Consider the following 14,013-nt stretch of genomic DNA (forward strand, 5'->3'; position numbering starts at 1 on the left):
CCTAAGTTTCTGAGGTGAACAGGAGGCAGCAGGCAAGCTGGGACAGGACACTTTGCGCCACCTTGCCAGGAAATGCTTAAGAGATCCCTTCTCAAGAGGTCCGAGGTAAGAGAGAGTTAGCACCTTAATGACCTCCCAGACAGGGCAGAACAAAGCAGCCCTTCCCAACTGTTCTTATGCCCAACACAAATAAGGACGGGACCTTCCATTTGTAATAGCAGCTCAGTGCCTGTGTTAGGGGAGGGGACGAGAACTGGATGGAACAGAGAGAAGAGGAAGAGGGCCTCATACACATATGTCCAGGGCCACAACATTTGAACAGCCCCCTCGCCCCTACCCAGGGAATTCTGATAGGAGAATCATTGGTCTAAAAGATATGGGAAAGTCTATGAGTGAAATTTGTATTTAAGGTCTTTTTGAAAAGCAGTGAAGGTAAGGCTGCCATGTTTGATTATCCAGGTTGGGCACTGTACAAGGGTGTCATAATTAAGGGGACAACATTCATGCTGCAGATGCTACAGATTTCATATTTATTATGACCTTCTTCTGATGAATAGAAGTATCTTGGGACAGAGGCTCTTTTTTCTAATTCACAAAGAGAACTGTGTGAGCAGGCTGCAGCCCCAGGACAAAGGAAGGGTTCATAGTTTATACATCAAATTACAAAATTCAAACCTTCCCAACCTGCCCACACTTTTGTATATCATGTTGGTGCAAATATAAATTAGAGATGAGTCAAAACACATACTAGCCACTGAACACCATGGCCTGTACCTGCTTTTCCTGTCTCTCAATTTCAAATTGTGAGGGACCTGGCTATCAGCTGTCCCTCAGTTGTCAATGAATGATTATTGGAGGTTCAGAGAGACTGCGTCACATACTGGCTTAGTGTCCTTGGGCTGCTATAACAAATACCACAGACTGAACGGCTTAACCCACACAAGTTTCTCTCTCACACTTCTGGAGGCTAGATGCCCAAGACGGAGGGGCCAGGTGATTCAGTTCTTGGTGGGTACATGCTTCATGGGCAGAGGGCTGTCTTCTCTCTGTGTTCTCACAGGAGAGAGAGAGAGAGAGAGAGAGAGAGAGAGAGAGAGAGAGCTCTCTGTTCTCTTCTGAGGGCACTAACCCCATCATGGGGACTCCTCCCCGCTCCCAGGCCCATGACCTTTTCTAAACCTAATTACCTCCCAAAGGCCAGGCCTCCTAGTACCAATGCATTGGGGACTAGGGTTTCCATGTGTGAATTCTGAGGGACTCAGTATTGAGTCCAAAAAACATACCCAAGGCCATCAGGAGCCAAGGCCTCTCCCTGGCACAACCCTCCAGACGTCACACTGGCTGCCAGCTGTTAGGCCCTACGGGGCGAAGAGGAAATGTTCCTTCCACTTCCCACCAAGGCCTCCCCACAAGGTCCCGCTGGGCCGGCAGGGCCTGGAGTGCTTCGCGCACATTTCGGCTGTTCCAGGAGCAGCTAAGGCAGCTGCAGTTCACCTCTTCAAACTGTCAGAAGGACTAAGGAGAAATGAAACAGCTTTTCCAACCAAAGTCTCAGCAAAGTGGTTTCAGCCATGGCTTCAGAAGAAGGCTCTTGACAAAGTGCCCCATGAGCTCAGGAAACTTCAGCCCCCAGCTCTGTCCTTTTCCCAAAGGCCCATGAGAAAGTCGACTGTCTTTGAGTAAGAGCCAGGGTCACGTGTGTGCCTTCCCAGGGCATAGGCTGGCTTTTGTCTGGAAGGCCAAGAAGACTGCCACCGAGGGCCACTTTTTTTTTTTTAAATCCTAGTTTTACTGAAGGAAAATCTGAGACCAACGAAGAATGTAAGTACGTATGTGGAGCCAAGAACCAGAGACTTTGAGATGTGGACCAATTGCCAATCTCTGGCCTGCAGGTACCCACCCTGGAGCCTGCATCTGCAGCTCAAAGATCAATCACAGCAGAAGGACATTCATGGGTGATGGTTCCTCCGAGAAGGATGGTGGAGAGGGACAGGGCACCAGGAGGGCAGAGAGGAAGATGGAAGTCAGAAACCTGAGCACAGCGAGGAGGTGGCCAAAGAGATTGGAAGAAAAGCTGGGGCGGGCACCCAACCTCCCGAAACCGAGAGATGCAAACAATGAGATGCAACCCTGCCCTGCAAACACTGGCATGAGATGAGAAGCGAGAGCGGGTGTCAATGACAATGCCAAGAAAGGACTCCTGGCCGTGACTGGCAGGCAAGGTGCAACTGTGAAGCTCAAGATGCACCAACCCTGTGCAACCTGGGCAACCACCCTCAGGGCAATCTTGCCCCCGTGATCCAGGAAAGAAGCACAAGGATGTTCGTGGCAGCTCTATGGTCAGCAGCCAAAATATGGAGACAATCCCAATGTCCACCAGGGATGCAGGGTGACTGAGAGGTGCCCACACTGTGGGATGAAGACACGGTGGACGTCTGCAGCATGTTACGGAGTGCGACTCTACTGTCATGAAGACCCAGGGAGGGCAAAACTAAGCCAAGGGCTCAGATATGCAGGTACAGAGAGCAGAACTTCAGAGCAAAGCAAAGAGAAATTAAAGAGTGTTAACCCCACCCCCAGGCGGTGGGGGGAGGAGACGACCATGTCAAGGACAAGGAGGAGCCCGTGGAACGCGGCTATGTGTCTGAAGGAGACCTGGGTGGTTTCCACCCAGATGTTCACCGTATAACCCTTCCGTAAGCTGCTCCTGCACCAGACGGTACCTTCTGCTGTCTGCAGCGTTGCTGCCCCAGGAAAGACGCGGCTGCCTTCAGAAGCACATTTCTCCAGAACTCAGCTTAGCATCTCCCTGTCTCTTATCCTCTCCTACGTTTCCCTTTGTTCAAATCTGCCACCAGGCTCTATGGGCTCAACCAGAGCCAGTGCCGGAAGCCAGCCAGACTGTGGCGAGAAAGGCTGCAGGCCCTCCAGGGTGGGAGAGCAGAGCCCTTCACATCCCACCCGGCCAGGTGCCTCTGCGCCCAGCCACCGCACTGACGCCCTGGCAAGTGCAACCCCCCTCTGCCCGCAGCACTCCCAAGCAAGCATCGGCTCTTCCAGGTCCCCAGCCTACATGGGCCTTGTCCTGGCAGAGGAAGGAGGCAGGCAGATACTGCAGTAGCAGGAGAACAAAATCTGCTCCAGAAAAGAACAGGATGCCCTCCCCCTGTGATGATAATGGCACCAAAGTCAGCAGCTGCCCCTGGCTACCACGAGACGGCCCTCCTGCCAGGAGGCACGACTGAACCCCACTTTCCAGAAAGGAAAGAGGCTCAGAGAGACAAAGAGCCCAAGTCCACATACCGAGTAAGAGTGTCACAGGCTGGTGTCAGAATTCAAACCCAGACCAGTTTGTGCTTGAGGCACCCCAGCCCAAGCAGCATGCCCCCCCCCCCAATCTTTCCTTGTGCCATGGTCCCTGGCAGTCCCAGGAAGCCATGGTGCATGTTTGGAATTTACCCCAAACAGAGCACTCCACAGGCCAGCACCCAGGGAAGGGGACAGCCCAGGGCAGCCCTCTTGCCTCGGCCCACAGCACTCAGAGAGCAGCAAGTTCAACCTTTTCCTTTAGAGATGACACATGAAGGCCCAGAGAGGGGCAGGGGCCTCCAGCAGACACACAGCCTCCACAGCACAGCATGATGCCTTTCCTTTTAACATGGTCTTGTGCCAGGTCAGGTCCTCATCCTCCCTCCAAGGACTTCAGAGGTCCTGACCTGCCCTCCCATTTCTCCCTCCTTCCCACCCAAAACTGTAGACACACTGCCTCTCACCTCTGTCCAGAGGCCAAAGCCCTGCCACCAGAGGAATCCGGGGTTCTTAGTCTCTTCAGAGCCAATACTGTCCCTAGGTCCTGGGAGGCCCCATGCCTGGCCTTCCCTGGCACTGGCCCAGCCTCACAGCCCTGGGCCAGCTTCCTGTCTGGACAGGTGCTGGGTAGCCACGGTCTGCTGCTGGTGGTGGCTTCTGCTCTCCGCCAGGCTAGGCTCGCCTTGAATAAACACGGCTGCATAGCAACCAGGCTCTGAAGGAGCCACAGCTCCCTGCTGGGGGAGAGACGGAGCCCAGAGACTTCTCCTGGGCCTCATCTCCCCTGTGGCTCACCCAGGCTCTGCCTCCCTCAAGTGGCTGAGACCAGAGAGAGGGAGCTGGGCCCCACTGCGTGGCGGCCACTGCCAGGAAGTGCATGGCAGCCTGGGGGCAGGGGTGGTGGGCAGTGGAGACTCTGTTTTCCTCAGCTGGCCTCGGGGCCCCATCTGGTTCTGTCCACCTGCTGCTCCTAGAGGCAGAGGCCAGCCGTGGTCCGAAGCCAGGCCTCGTGCACTCACTGGGCAGTTCCAGTCCTGACTCTGGTGCTCCAGCTGTGTGCCCCTGGACGGTGCTTAACCTTCGAAGCCTGTTTCCTCATCTGGAAAATGGGTATAATAAGGTACTGACTCAACAGAAGCCTGAAACAGGCCTGTGGTTCATCTAGCTCACGGGGGGCCCTCCACTACTTCCCCAGAGGTACTTGCATAGCAGAAATCCTACGGCCTCCTCCCCAACCAGATTTTTCATCCCTGTTCTGGGAAAATGTGGAACCCAACAACCCCATGTGCTTCCTCATTCAGCCCTAGCCCTGATGCAGAAAGCCCAGGCCGGCTTGGATCCCCTCAGATGAGAACTGTTCCTTACAGAGGAATCAGCAGCCAGGCAGGATGCGGAGTAGGGAAGGTGGGGTGTAGCTGGTCACACCTCCAGGAGGCCTGGCCACTAGATAATTTCCTGGACTCTCTCCTCTTGCCCTGGAAAAAGCGGCTTAATTTGGCAGCTCCAAAAGGGCCAGAGATACAGACAATAAAGATGGAGAATAAGATTCGCCTGCAGAGGGCGCTGGCCAGCCAGAAGGCAGAGGGGCTGCTCGAGCGGAGCAGACTGGCAGGTGATCTGGACTCCAGGGCTCCCTCCAGCAGAGCCCAGGAAGGAGGTGCCTCCTCCAAAGCTGAACCAATGGCCACGTGTCTGTGTTAAGCATTGAATAACCCCTGGGACACAGGTCTGAAGGAGCCTAAGGTTACAGATGGGGAGACTGAGGCTCAGCAAGTTGCACAGCTCATGAGAACCAGTCACCAGTGAGAGCCAGAAAGGATGGGCACTGCCAGGGAGAGGAGGTGTGAACTCTTCCCCCAGAATCAGAGCTGCTAAACCGTAGATCTGAAGGTCACGCCCCCCACTGGTTCCCTCCTGTCTCCCTGACCTTGGCACTGAGACCAAGGAGCCTCTCAACCTGGCCCAGCTTGGCCCTCTTTCCCCACCACCTCTCTGCCCACCTCACTCATTCACAGCACTCTGCCTCTGGGGACCATCAAGCGCCAGGTTTTCCTGATGGCCACCTGGGCCACAAGGGAGAGCACAACTGCCCTCCAAGCCAAGCTACAGAGACAGGCCCCAAGAGGTAACCATCGGCTCATGCCTGAATTAGCTGTAATAACAGGTAGGATTTGCAAAGCTCTTAAGAACTGGAGCTCTCAAGATGGACTCAATGTTGCAGCACCAGCAATCCCAGCTACTCAGAAGGCTGAGGCAGGAGGATCTCAAGTTCAAGACCAGCCTCTGAAGTTTAGCAAGACTTTCAGCAACTCAGTGACACTCTGTTCTGTCAAAATAAACTTTTAAAAGGGTTGGGGATGTAGTTCAGTGGTAGAGTGCTTGCCCAGCATGCACAAGACCCTGGGTTCAACACCCAGCCCCACACCCCCTACACACACACACACAGAATTGATTCTCACCCTAACAATCCTGTGGCCTGAGTCAAGAAATGGGCTTCTGTGCCCAGCAGGGAGGCCATGGAGCCTCCCTTCCCCAGGAGGTGGGTATGAATGACTCTCAGGAATCACTGGGGGTACCCCCGCCACACAGCAAGCACTCACCAATATTCACATGCCCACCAGGACTGTGCATGTGACATGAGACAAGCCTGAAGAACAGACAAGCCCAGGAGATGGACACCATGAATGCAGGCACTGAGAAAGACTTGGGGTACTTGAAGTGGCAAGGATGGGAGGGACCCCAGGTGACAGGGAACTTCCTGGATGCTTTTTGGTGACTCACTCTAGAAGATGTCACAGAAAGGGACTTGGACATCTAGACCCCTGTGATTTATCACCTGAAGGAAATATTTTCATATCTATCTTCTTCCTTCCTTCCTTCCTTCCTTCCTTCCTTCCTTCCTTCCTTCCTTCCTTTCTTCCTTTTTTCCTTCCTTCCTCCCTCTTTTTCTTTCTTTCTTCCTGGGATGCCGGGGATTGAATCCAGGGGCGTTCTATCACTGAGTTACATCCCCAGGCTTTTTTACTATTATTTTTTTTATTTTGAAACAGAGTCTCTCTAAGTGGCCAAGGCTAGCCTCGAACTTGCAATCCTCCTGCCTCAGCCTCCCAAATAAAGAGAGATGCTTCAAGCTTCACAAAGCCTGGAGGGAACCCTAGTGGGAGGTAGGCAGAACTGGGAAGAGACTCAGGAGGCCTGAAAGGAGCTCTGAAGGAATTTGGGGCAAAAGCTTGCAGGGAGAGAGGGCCGCAGATTGAGAAAGGAGAGACCAAGACACAAGGGCCTGCTTGGCCATCTGGAAGCACACAGTTCCCAGGACCCGAACATGCGGCTGGCCCTTGGGCTCCGAGTGTGTATTTGGCTCCACCTGTATTCATTGCGCGCGCGCACACACACACACACACACATTGCCTGTCTGCCTGGAGAACTCATACCCATCTTTCAAGACAGCTTGTTATGATTGGATTGTGTGCCCCCAAATTGATGAGCTGAAGTCCTCGCCTCCAGAGCCGCCAGATGTGAACTTATCTGGAAATAGGGTCATTGCAGATGTCATCAGTTAAGAGGAGGTCATATTGCAGTGAAGTGGGCACCAAAGTCAGTAAGACAGTGTCCTTCATAAAGCAGGGGTTTGGACACAGACACACGGGAAGAACACCGTGGGAGAACAGAGTCGAATTGCCTCAACCCAACCTACCAAAGGCAGGAGAGAAGCCCAGAGCATCCCTCCCTGGTGCTTTCAGAGGGAGTGGACCCTGCCCACACCTCGACCTCAGCCTCTGGCTCCAGGACTGTGGGGCAATATGTTCTGTGGTTCTCAACTGCCCAATTTCTAGTTCATGGTCATGGCAGCCCAGAAAACCAAGCATCATCTCCTGGGCATAGCAGCGTGACCTGCCCCCGTGATGCCGAGCACTCCCAGAAAGGGAGCATGTGCTGGAGAACTCCCGCCATCCTGGTCCACCTGCTCTGTGCCCCAAGGCTGAGCTCCGTGAGCTACATCAACAGGCCCTCCTGCCTTCCGCCTTCCCTTGGGTTTGGCCAGGGGACGGAGGGGAGAGGGAGCCAGGCTTCTATTCCCCAGTTTCCTTCCAGCAGGGCCCTGGGGGCCAGCTGCACCCCTTACCTGGAGGTCAGGGCTCCTGCACAGCTCTCCCTGGGTTGGTGAAGATCCCAGTGTGGCCAATGCCAGGGCTGCGTGACCCCCGTGGTTTCTCGGCATCTCCTCCCAATCCCAGCACGCACAGGTGACAACTGCCCCCTCCCAGCCACACATACCTAGACTGGGGTGAGCTCCAGTCTCTATCTCTAAAAGCCAAGCGCAGTCAGACCACAGTAGACACTCAGCACAAGTGTGAGTGACACACATCTGACTGCGGGGGTGGGGGTACTAGCCCAAGAGCTTCTTTTCCCTGCAACACCCACTGCTTTTCCCAGGACCAGGCCTTGTCTCCAACCTACAGAGTCTGGGCATCATGTATGGCGGGTAGAGCAAGTTCTAACCCCCTTGGCTGGTGCTACCGTATTATCAATCAGGACCAGCCTGTCAGAGCTGGAGGTCAGATTACATGGAGCATGTGAGGACCCCAGAGAAGTGGCACACTCAGGCTGTGCCTCCCCTTACCCCTGCTTCAGAACCCCTCAGGATCAACTGAGCCCAGACTAAGGATGATTATCATATGGCAGGGCCAAGGGGACAAGAGACTGTCACCAGCTTTACTATGTGGCCTCCAGCCCCTGCCTACCCTAGGCTTCCAAACTGTCATCTGTGAAATGAAGGGATCAGACACTGAATGGCCTCCAGGTCCCTGAGGCCCGAGGCCCTGTATTCTGGGGATCGAGGCTGGAAACTTCACTTCCACCTGCCAGACACCCTGCGGAGAAACGGACAGCCAAGGCCAGCAGCACTGTCCACAGACTGCCCCTGTGACCCACTGTCCTCCACACTTGGCTTGTGCTTTATCATGCACCCCACCTCCTCGGAGCCCAGCCTGTGAGAACAGGAGGCGCTGACTGCACCCTAAGCAGGGCGGGGCTATGCAGATGCTGCCAAGGGCACAGGAGAGGCCCCTCCAAACTGGCTTCCCCTTCTGTGTTGACTTGTTCTCTGGGAATTTTCTGGAAATTCCAAAATAATATATGCAACCTAAGCCACAGGTCAGAGAGGACCCAGCTGAACCCTCCTATCACAGAGGAGGGGAAGATGAAGCCCAGAGGGCTGTGCAGGAAATCAGGCTACGGACTGAGGCCTTCTCATTCTGTTGTTCCTGGCCCCAGCTCCCCTTTAGGGTCTTCTTCCAAGAGAAGCTTTTCCTTCACTCCACATGGACCTGACCCTTCTGCTTTCTCCCCCTTTCTCCAAAAAAGTGTCAGAGAAGAGCTGCTGCCGCACAGCCACAGGAGAAGTTACCTGTTCCTCCAATGGCCAACAGATGATTGGAGGTAGGCAGACGGGATGGGGTAGTATGGGATGCGGTAGACAAATGGCAAAGGATAAGACAAAGTATAAGATAGGATGGGATGGGACAGATGGAAGGGAGGAAGGATAATAAAGGGGGAGGGAAGAAAACTCACATATAATGAATGGATAAATAAAGAATGAATGTGAAGAGAGATAAAGAACAGGGGGAAGAAGAAATTAACAAGTGAATGAATAATTCTGGAAGCTGATGGAGAAAAATAATTGGAAACATAAGAACATGCAAAGAAACGAGAAAATTCTAGCCAGGCACAGCAGTGCACACCTGTAATCCCAGTGGCTCAAGAGGCTGACGCAGGAGGATCTTGAGTTCAAATTTAGCCTCAGCAAATTAGTTAGGCCCTAAGCAACCCTGTCTCAAAATTTTAAAAAACATAAAATGGTTAGGGATACAGTTCCATGATTAAGTGCCCTTGGGTTCAATCCCTCGTACCAAAAAGAAATAAGAAAAGAAAGAAGGGAGGAAGGGAAGGAAGGAGGGAGGGAGGGAGGGAGGGAGGGAAAGGAAGGAAGGAAGGAAGGAAGGAAGGAAGGAAGGAAGGAAGGAGAAAATTCTTTAAAAACTTTCACATTTTCAGTGTGTAAAAATTCATCAAGATTATGTTGCACATACTTGTGACATGTGTACATTCCTGTATGTATGTTGTCATTGTTTTTAAAAGACTGTCTACCTAGCAGGTCCCAGTGGGGAGTAGAATCTCTCTCCCCAACTAATGCCAACAGGGGGAGCTTGGCAGTATGAGGTGGCGACCTGCTTTTGCTGAGATGGTGGCAGTGGGGCCCAATGGCATATTCACCCCCACCTGGATCTGTGTCCTGCCTCCGAACAGAAGGCTGCCTGTAACAGAGGGTACAAGAGGATCCAGAGTCTCACAGCACAATACCCAAAATGTTCAGGATACAATCAAAAATCACTCACCACACCAAGAACAAGTAAAATTCTAACTTGAGTGGGAAAATAATCAACAATACAACATCAATATGACACAGATGCTGGGATTACCTAACAAGGGTTTTTAAGGAAACTAGCATAAAAATTCTTCAGTAAGCACGATGAACATGCTTGAAATACAGAAAAAAATATTTTTAAAGTCTCACCAAAGAAATAGAAGATGACAAAGAAGAAAACGCCTGGGCATGGTGGTGTCAGCCCCTAATCCCAGCTATTCAGAAAGTGGAGGCAGAAGGATTGCAAGTTTGGGTCTAGCCTGGGCAACTTAACAAGATCCTGTCTCAAAATAAAAATAGATACATAAAAAGGTAGCTCACCTGGGCATGGTGGTGCACACCTGTAATCCCAGCAGTTTGGGAGGCTAAGGCAGGAAGATCACAAGTTCAAAGCCAGCCTCAGCAAGTTAGTGAGGCCCTAAGCAACTTAGTGAGACCCTGTCTCAAACTAAAACATAAATAGGCTGGTGAATGGGCTTACCAAAAAAGAAGAAGAAGAAGGAGAAGGAGAAGGAGAAGGAGAAGCTCAGTACTAGGTATTTCTACCACTGAAGGATATGGTAGAGCAACTCTGGGCTCAACTCCCAGCACTACAAAACAAAAAGCAAAAATAAAAATAATAGAAGCACAGCAAATGAAAATTTTAGAACAGAAATAATAATAAATAAATGCAACTGAAATAAACAAATCAATATGAATATGACTATGAGAGAGGAAAGAATCAGTGAACTCAAAGATAGAACCATAGAATTACTCAGGATGAACAAACAGAGAGAATAGACTAAAAAGAAATGAACAGTTTCAGGAGCCTGAGAGATTATAATAAAAGATCTTACATTTATATTATTGTAGTTCAAGAGGGATAGAAGAAAGGGTATGGGACTGAAAAGGTGTCCAGAGAAATTCTGGCTGAAAACTTCCCAAGTCTGGTGAAAGATACTAATCTACAGATTCAAGAAAATGAGCAACCCCAAACAGGATGAACCCAAAGAAATTCACATCAAGATGTATCATAATCAATGTTCAAAAAAGAAAAGAATCTTGAAAGTATCAAGAGAGAAATGGCCCATTGTCTACAGACTTCCCATCAAAAACCAAGCAGGCCCAAGGGAACAGGTACGACACTTTTCAAAGATTGAAAGAAACACTGCCAACTCAGAATTCTGTACCCAGCAAAAATATTCTTGAAGAATGAAGATGAAATGAAAATGTTCTAAGAGAATTTGTCACCAGCAGACAAAAGATGGAGAAATTTCTTCATACAGAAAGGAAATGATAAAAGAAAGAAATGTGAAATATTAGGAATGAAGAAACAACTGGGAAACAATTTCAAAATGTGGGTCAACAGTTATACCATGTCTTGGTATTTACCCTGAAGAACTAAAGTCATCTTAAAGATAGTGATACATGCATACCCACTTTTATAGCACCACAATTCAGAAGAGCCAAACTATGGAACCATTCTAGGTATCCATCAATGGATGAATGAATAAAGAAAATGTGGCACATATACACAATGGAGTTTTAGTCAACCCTAAAGAAAAATGAAATTATGGCATTTGCAGGGAAATTATGGCATTTTGCAGGAAATTCCTAAATTCAAGACACATTTTGTGCCTTGTTGTTTTCTTTGATTTCTTGTCAACATGCAGGAACTAGAGACCATCATGTTAAGGGAAACCAGTCCAACTCAGAAGGTTAAGGGTGGTATGTTTTCTCTCATATGCGGAAGCTAGAGAGGAAAAAGGAAAACATCAGTGGGATGCAAATCCTAAAAATCAAAGGGAGTAGAAGAAAGGGACCAAGGGCTGGGAGGCAGGGATGGAGAGAGGGGTAAGTGCCGGGGAGTGACATTGGCCACTGGTGTCGTTATATTGTGTTCCTGTACAAATACGTAACAACAAATCCCATCAGTAAGTACAACTATAATGAACCAATAAAAAATGTGGGGAAAAAAAGCAGTTCCACATGACAGGGTCGGCTTCTCTTCCCTGGAGCAGTGTCCCAGGGACTTGAAAGATCCTGAGCACAGCAACTGGATGCCACCAAGAGACCAAGTCAAGAAGCACATTAGAGGCTGTTTGAGCCTCAAGTGGAGATCAAGCCTCACCGCTGCCTGCCAGCTAATGTGGGAGGTTTTCTGTGGCTTGACGCTGACAGCTTTCTAACTGATAAGACAGCTTGCTCACTGAGACTCTGTGTCCTGTCACAGACACGTGTGCGGAGGAGAAGGCAGTGACTGAAAGGTCTCTAGGAAGCCTGATCACGAGGCTGAGAACCTAATTCCACCGGGACTAGCACAATCAAACCCTTGGTGTGGACTTCGAATAACCTTTCCCATCACGTTGGAGCTGCCCTCCAAGGAGGAAGGCAAGCAGGTGGGGACAGAGGTGACCTGCCTGAGCAAGAGCCTGGGGGCAGGTGCAGGGGGAAATGCCAAGTCAGAGTTCAGATCTGCTTTCTTCCCCAACACACAGGAGGAAAGGTGTCAGCAAACCACAGCCCACCCAGAGGGAGGAGGATGTGACAGCCAGCAAGGGAGGGGCTCCAGACCGCATCCCACAAGCAACAGCGAGGACATAGAGACTCAGAGGGGGATGCGAGCGCACCATTCAGCCATTGGCAAAATAACAAGCCCCAGTGGATTGGGTTTGGCCACGTGGTTCCAGGAACTGGAATGCTAATTAATGGGTGTGCAGAATCAACTTCTTAACAAATGGCTCTAAGGATGGACTTTCACAAAATACAGTGCATCCTCCATCCTTAGAGGTGTCCAAGAAGCCTGGCAGCAAACCTCCAACTTCCCAGACCTCAACCCCACCAAGAACCTTTACAGCTCAGGGATTCTGGAATATAGTGGAAATGAAAGGTAAAGTCCCCAGAATCCAAGTGGATCTTATGTTCTATTCTGACTACTCTGGAACCATACCCTTGGCCAGACTTTTCCAAAATGTGTTTTGTGGGACAAATGTGAATGCAAAAAGAAAAGGTTCTAATGCTATAGAAAGTTTGGGAAGCATGGGCTTAAATAACATTGCTCTAGCTTTAACTCTCAGAGCCTCTAATATGCTCTAGGTATTTTGATACTCCCAAAGGGGTAGCATATGAAACAATTTCCAAATCTGCATGACTATAAAGACCTGGGTGTTTATAATATATTTCTGAAGACCAGAGTTTTAAAGCACACACAATATGAAAATCTGCTCTAATCTATTTCAAAGTTTCTAAGGCAACTAGTCCAGAACTTGAGCACAACCAAATAACAAATTCATCCTCCAATTCAATAATATTGTACCTCTTGGGACCCTCTCGAAAGATCAGATCTGTAGTCAAGATGTATACTCTCTCTCTTCAGCTGGTCCAAGAACACTCTCATGACTTCTCTCCAGAAAAGACATCACAAGCAACAGGGGAAGAAAAAGCAGTCAGAGAAAGAAATACCCCAGAGAAGATGGAAAACCAGCTTCAATGACAGGAGAAAAAGAGAGAGAGAATATCTTCTCACCTCAGAAGGGTGGACGGGGACCCCACGTGCACCCCATCAATCCCTTCTCTGAACTACCACCAAACACAAGCCTGTCTGTGCATTTCGTCCTCTCTGGACTGTGACTGACAAGCGCAGCTTCTGGCTGTTACCTGAGCAGCCAGCCGTCAGGTTCCAGTCTCGGGGCCTGCTGGTCTCCAGTGCGCTCACACCATCAGCCCGGGCTTCCTGGGAGGGAGTGGGACGGGAGAGGACAAGCACATCCCCCTCAAGGAGACCAGCCAGGACTGGCCAGAGAGGGAGCAGCCCAGTGATTTCTGGGCCCTGGTTCTGTTTGATGGGAATGGAAAGAAAAGACTCTTGTTTCTCTCACTGTTTGCCAGGGTGACAGTTACCATGGATATAAATCAATTTTTGGAGCCTGTCAGTCGCCAGTTGAATATAAAGAGCCTGCTCCTACAGAACCACAGGCAGGCAGGCAGAGACACACTCAGGGACGAAGGCGGACTCAAATTCAGGTATGGACACAGGAGTGGACACAGGCAGGCGCCTGGCTCCCCCCCTCCCAGGAAGAAGTAACTTGACTAGGTACTATGTCACTAGTACGCAGGACACCCAGAACTCTGAAGGACACCCTCCAGAATGACCAAAGAAAGTATCCAAAATAAGCCCTGAGAGTGGGCCTCCTAATGCCTTGATTTTTTTTTTTTTTTTTTGGTACCATGGATAGAACCCAGGGACACTTAACCACGGAGCCACATCCTCAGCCTTTTCTTTGTGTTTTATTTTGAGA

General features: G+C 50.3%; 1 protein-coding gene across 3 annotated transcripts in view; it reads right to left on the reverse strand.

Moving 5' to 3' along the window:
- Togaram2 (TOG array regulator of axonemal microtubules 2) overlaps window positions 1-13,505 on the reverse strand; it is a 60,913-nt gene extending 47,408 nt beyond the window's left edge. For 2 of the 3 annotated variants that reach the window (XM_048804600.1, XM_048804598.1), the window contains exon 1: window positions 3,774-3,984. The gene's annotated coding sequence lies outside the window, so the exon portion shown is untranslated. Of the gene's footprint in view, window positions 1-3,773; window positions 3,985-13,372 lie in introns of those variants that run through there. The other variant, XM_048804599.1, reaches the window with a different exon arrangement.
- Window positions 13,506-14,013: the final 508 nt, after the last annotated feature.

Source organism: Marmota marmota, unplaced genomic scaffold, assembly GCF_001458135.2.
Source record: "Marmota marmota marmota unplaced genomic scaffold, marMar, whole genome shotgun sequence".
Classification (NCBI taxonomy): Eukaryota; Metazoa; Chordata; class Mammalia; order Rodentia; family Sciuridae; genus Marmota; species Marmota marmota.